Source organism: Kryptolebias marmoratus, linkage group LG4, assembly GCF_001649575.2.
Source record: "Kryptolebias marmoratus isolate JLee-2015 linkage group LG4, ASM164957v2, whole genome shotgun sequence".
NCBI lineage: Eukaryota > Metazoa > Chordata > Actinopteri > Cyprinodontiformes > Rivulidae > Kryptolebias > Kryptolebias marmoratus.
Window position 1 is genome coordinate 10,547,270 of NC_051433.1, and position 6,027 is coordinate 10,553,296.

At 39.5% G+C, this 6,027-nt stretch overlaps 1 protein-coding gene across 1 annotated transcript in view; it reads right to left on the reverse strand.

The window, feature by feature from the left end:
- The window catches only part of mmel1 (membrane metallo-endopeptidase-like 1), an 18,607-nt gene extending 13,749 nt beyond the window's left edge, over nucleotides 1–4,858 (reverse strand). Inside the window, exon 1 of the mRNA XM_017408974.3 lies at nucleotides 4,523–4,858. The gene's annotated coding sequence lies outside the window, so the exon portion shown is untranslated. The remainder of the gene's footprint in view (nucleotides 1–4,522) is intronic.
- Nucleotides 4,859–6,027: the final 1,169 nt, after the last annotated feature.

The window sequence follows — 6,027 nt, forward strand, 5'->3', positions numbered from 1 at the left end:
AACAAGACTGAGAAACAGCTTCATTCCAGAAGCTGTAAGACTCTCAAACTCCACCTCTTCACACACACTGCACTGACACTTTCAAAGACACTAACACTCCACACTAAGACACTTTATTTGCACTTGGACACTTTATCTGCTATTCATATATTCATATTTATCCTTGCTGCTACAATAGGAAATGCACTCCTCTTATATTGTTCATGTGCTGCTACCGCTCATACCTTTTACCTTATCTTTTTTCTGTTTATTTTTTTTCTGTTTTATATTTTTAAATTTATATTGGATGTAAGCTGGGACCGTGGTTCACAATTTCGTTCCACCTCATGTACCACATGTGATGCGAATGACAATAAAGTTTCCTTGAATCCTTGAATCCTTGAACATTGAAATAATCTGTTTTAATAATAGACTGAGTTAGGTCATACCTACAACAGTTGTGTTCAAAAGAAAAGAATTAAGCACAGGGATTTTTGCAGTTGAGTTGCATCAGTTTATGATTTATTATTTATTGCTTGAAACAGCTCTTTAATCATCTTTAACCTTCCCATGGCCTTCAGGTTGGACCTAAAGTTACAAGGGCTTCTCTTCCTCTCTTCAGGAAGGTTAAATATTGTGAATGATTACATGAATGTAGAAGATTTTGCACATTATTCAGTACCATTATCCTTATTTTTTCCCTGTTTAGCAAATGGTTCAGGAGCTTTTCGTTTTATCATCGAGCTCCACATGTTGTTACTGCAGCGAGTGACTGTGCACTGAATGACATTCACTGCAGAACTAATTTGTCACGCAGTAAATGAAACACGCAACTTACTCTCTGTGACCATTGTTGTTTAAAATATTTGGCCCCGCCTTGCCCCTCAAACAAGTGAAACTATAAGCCTAATTCAAGAGAGCTCATTTCTATGCACAATAATTATGTGTGAGTGTGAACACAATACTGCAAATGAGCATTTATCCAGAGGACAAAAACAACAATCACCAGTGGCGTTCAGCAGCCATTTCCTCTGCAGCACCTGTTTCCTCCATAACCATCCTCGTTGGGCTGTCGTCAGGTCTGTAAATCAGAGGTTCGCGCTGCTGCGCCCCATTAGTTTTCCTGATGAATACTCATGGGCACAAATCTGGCATTCCACTGACTGGGAGCAGTGAATGACAGGGGCTTGTTGGAGTTTTGCTGTCATCCACAAACTGAATCAGCATCACCGGAACCAACTCCAGAGGTACAATCTTCCTGCATACCTCAGTTTGAGTGAAAAGATACAAAGATGGGAGGTCTGGGGTGTCAACAGGTTTACTGCAGGATAAGTTATTTACATTAATAAATATCTGAAGGTCTTCTTGCTTACTCTGGAGCATAATTTATTTATCTTATGTTTTTGTTGTATTCAGAAGCATACTGACGTCTCACTTTCTGCCCAACACAGCAAAATAGAGCTTAAATGGAGAGTCAAACAAAAAGGATGAAACATTTAAAAACATGTCTTGTTAAACCGTTCTCTGTTTTTTTATCTGTTTCCTTCTGTATTTATGATGAAAAACACAAGCTTCTTATAGGTCATCATGGTTTGGGGGTTTTGTTTTTGAATGAATCTTTATTAGGTAGTTTTTGTCAGTCAGTTTTGTTAATATGGTAAAGTTCACAGACGTCCTCAGTTGTCCCGGCTTCCTGCTCGAGACTCACCTGGCTCTTATTTCTCATCAACACACCTGTTTCCACTCACCTCATCACCCATCCATGTAAATATCTTTATATACTCCTTGGTTTTCCTCAGTTACTCATCTAATCTTCCTGTTTTATTTATGTGTTGTTGTGCTACCTTCGATTTTTCTCTGTTGTAGCATCAACAGGTTTGTTTGTAGAACTTGACTCCTGTTTGCCTGCATTTGGGTCCTTACAGCTGATTTAAATGGCAAAATGAATAAGAAAAGGTTTCATTTAGATCAAACCTATATTTATGACACACTGAAATTATGTGCTGCAAAATGGTCAATCTCAGCAGGCAAATAGGCCTTTCTAAATCTTGCAATAATCATTTTAAAACATTTAAAGTCCCATTAGACTAAAAGTGCCGTTAGAGTTTCAGCACGGCATGAGCTAAACTCACTGAAAATCATGTTTCTGTTCAAGTTAAGGCAATTTAGGAGTTGTGATGGGAGAAAGTTTATTATTTGCTTTATTTTGGATTCGTGTTTAGACATCAGTGATTTTAAAACCCACTTTAGATATTTAAACAGCTCACTAGCTGCCAAGAAAGCAACTTGCAAACTACTAAAAATAGAAACTTCAAGCGTTAAAGATCCAAAATAGTTTGCAGCAGTTATTACTGTAATAAACCCGATATTAAAACATTGTAAAAAACCTCAATGACAACAGAAACTTGGCTGTGTTTACAGTTAGAATGATCTCAAAAACAGTGTTTACTGCAGAGACGATCATTTAGCCCCTTAAAGCCCTAAAGTATCAGTCTGTCACATCTTTATATCTTTAGTCTGGATTCATGGATAAGAGACACTTTCATTTTTAAAAACAAGTCGTTGAGGCTATAATGATCAGTCTGATAAAAAAAGAAATCATTACGGGTAAATATCAGCCTTATAACAATAAATCAGTGGCACATTACTGGATGAAACATGAAAAAAAGTGAATATATTCAAGGCTAGTTGTTGTTTTCTCATATTCACTTTACTCTTAGTGCAGTTATGTTAATGGATCTAACTGGAAATGTAGTTTTGCAGCAGCTCTACAAACAATTTATGGACGTGTTTAATGCAGCCACTGCTGAAAGTTTAAAAAGAGTTTGCTTTTGAGCTGCTGGAGATCCTGACATGTGATCGATATCAACCCATAAAGGTTTTCAAACAGATATATCAGTAAAATTACAACATTGTTCAGTCCTGTTTTACAGTTTTCTTTGACAAAGTTGCAAAAACAAAAATGGCCTCTCAACGATGAAACTCAACAAACCAACTGAGGACACAAATCCTGGAGCTGAACTGAATAAATCAAAAACCTCCAAAAGATTCATGAACTTCTGAGTCTGCTGAGTGAGTGACAGATGTTTTTCCACGTTGTTTTGTTGAGCTCAGAGATTTCCTGATCTCATCACCAATCCGAACACAGAGACGCTGCTCAGTCAGGTTGCAAACTGAGCCCGTTTAAGCTCACGGCTCTGGTGGGACTTTTCACATCATCATTGTTCCTGCCTCCCTCGGTCTGTCAGGAGGATTTCAGAGGGGAAGTGTTACTGTCTGCCACAATGAGGCTGACGCCTCTGTTCTGTCTACCTTTTGTTTGCCCGGATAACCGACTGTTGGGATTAAAATATCCCGATCAGGAGAGACAGAACTCGATGGTTAAACTTCGAAACACAAACAGTAAACTGGATTAAAGCCAACAGGCTTGACAGACAAGTTAAACCAGAGAAAACGCATTTTCTACAGAAAACAAACAGCGTGAATGCTGAGTGATGAATGAATTTGCAGAAGCAGAGCAATAGCTAAAAGCTAAATGTGGCAAATGGCTGGCTAAAAGCTAAAAGTAGTATAAAAAGACAAAACTTATTATGTTGAAGGAAATCGCCAATAGAACAATGTTTTTAAAGGAATTGAAAGATCTCATTGTATTTATATGAGACATACATTTGCAAATAGTTTTTTTTAAGTATAAAAATTACAGAAACAAAACGAAAAGTCATAGCCCCCAGCTAAAGTATGCAAATGTAATTAGATTACAAAAAATGTAGGAAAAATACAAACAGGAAAACTGAATCAACGTTTACAGGAGGAGTGGCATATTTTTTAGAATCTTTATCAAATGAATTAATTTACCCTTGAATAAATACTTTGCAGCTCTTATGCTTTCGAAGAAACACCAGTTTGAAAAATATTACTGTTCTAGGATAACTAATTTATGTTTGTATCAAGTAAAAGAATAGAGTTTATTGAACACAATCACCCTTTTAGCTAAGGGTGAAAGGAGCATCAATGCAATAAAAGAAAATGAGTCAGTTTCAGCCACAATCAGAGTTCTTTTTTTTAAACTAATCATAAAAAATGGACTCACAGGAGGAAACAAGTGCAGAAGCAGTAAATCCTTAATCTTAAGTCAAAGATTTAAGGTGTCAGAAGTGAGATCATGTCCCTGAAAGTGTATTTAATCTGTGCTAAATATTTTAAAGACTCCTTTTTTTGGAGCATATTAAGCTTTGCACAGTGTTCAGTGGCTGGTACTGTTCTTTTCTAAACAAACAAAAAAAGGATTAAGCCGCAGGTCAGGCTGTGCCTCCCCTCTGCACACTTTAACTCATTCTCCCTAAGCTCCTAAACATGCAGCTGTAACATTTATACATTTGTCCACATGAAAAGGCATGTTAACGGCTTAAAAATGGAAGTGCAAACCCTTTCTCTAATCCATCTGAGGAACGCCGGGATTCTGACACGAGTGATGTCCAAAGGCAGCAGCTCTAACTTTAACCTCTTTCACTTTGGGACTTGATGGAGAATAAAAGTGGCTTACCTTTTTTTTCTTTTTTTTTTTCTGAAGGTGGATGAAGAAGTCCCTGAGCCGTTTTTCCTCCCCCCCCCCCTCACCTCACACAGCGTGCTAATATCTCAAACACCCCTGCTGAGCATCCACTCAGAGCTGGTGTGTGGAGAAATGAGTCTGTGCTGCCGGCGGTGGGAGACGTTATCCAGTTCAGCTGCTGCTGCTGCTGCTGCTGCTGCTCAGGGAAGGAGTGAGGCAGCAGAGAGGGAGGGAGAGGAGGCAGATGGGAGGTGATAGCACTGGATTGTTCATGATTACATGACTGTGATAAGAAAAACATAAAGGAGGAGAGCGTTCTGTGGGGGCTTCAGGTGGCTTTTTGTGCAGCTGAGAGGATGAAGCTGAGAGCATCAGCTCCCTTCTTCTTACTGTGAAGTGTCTGCAGCTGCTGAGCAGAGAGAGCAGAAAATCTGGATAGCTTTCAGGAACACAGTGTGTCTAAATCTTTTCCTTGTGTGCCGTTTACATCATCCCAGCACCCATGAACCTTTGGATCTATGCTCACCAGTTATCATCCAACAAAACCCACTCTCCACTGGTGCCCTGTCATCCTCTCGCGTCCTGGAAAACTTGCCTTCAAGGAGACCCCGCTCGGGGATTAGAACTCCGGCCTTGGCTCTGATTGAAACGCCTCATTATCGGGCTGATTAAGCACACTAATTAGCCGCTAATAAAGAGAAAGCAGTAGGCTGGCTGATGTTGGTAGACTCCTCAGGTGCCGTGAAAACAAAAGACTGAACAAATTTCGCGATCTTAATCAAACTGTGTTGAGAGGAAACTCAGAGAGACGTTTGCGTTGAGGAAGCTGCAGTCATTTAACACGACCGATGGATGGGAACGGGCTGGGGAGCCGAGGTTTGCAGCTGAGTTAATAATTTATTCATAGATTTTATTTAGCTGAGAGAATGTTTCCTATCATGTGCTCGTTGTGTTAGACGTCTCCGCAAGTGTGCCTTTAATTACAGCTCTTGCTGCTCTTTCACTTACAGTCAGGGGTCACAGATTAAGGTTACAAATTATAAGAAATTTGATTGCCTTGAACACTAATTAACTGTTATTCATGATGTTTGATGGCTTACACACAAATCTCTAACCAGAAATAGTTGATTTTCAACAAAATAAAGCTTAAAATTAAAGACAACATTCCTTTAAGGAATCCTAGGTCACGCTCAGAGCACGTGTTGTGAATGACTCTCGACTACTACCTGTGCAAGTTTTAAAACAATATCCGTAAAACAACGTCATCATTGTCCACCTTCATCATTGAGCGGCAGGTGATCATTATTGCACTCTACCAAGGGTTTAGTGAGGCATCGCGTATCAGCGCCTATGATTGCTGTCCTAAATGCCAGAGCAGCGTCCATACGTTCTTCCCTGCGGGGCGGCAGCGAGACGTGCGTCTGACTCACAAAAGGTCAAGAGAGAACATGCAATCAGGCAGAAAAGGCTTAGATCATCTCCATGCCTTCATGAAG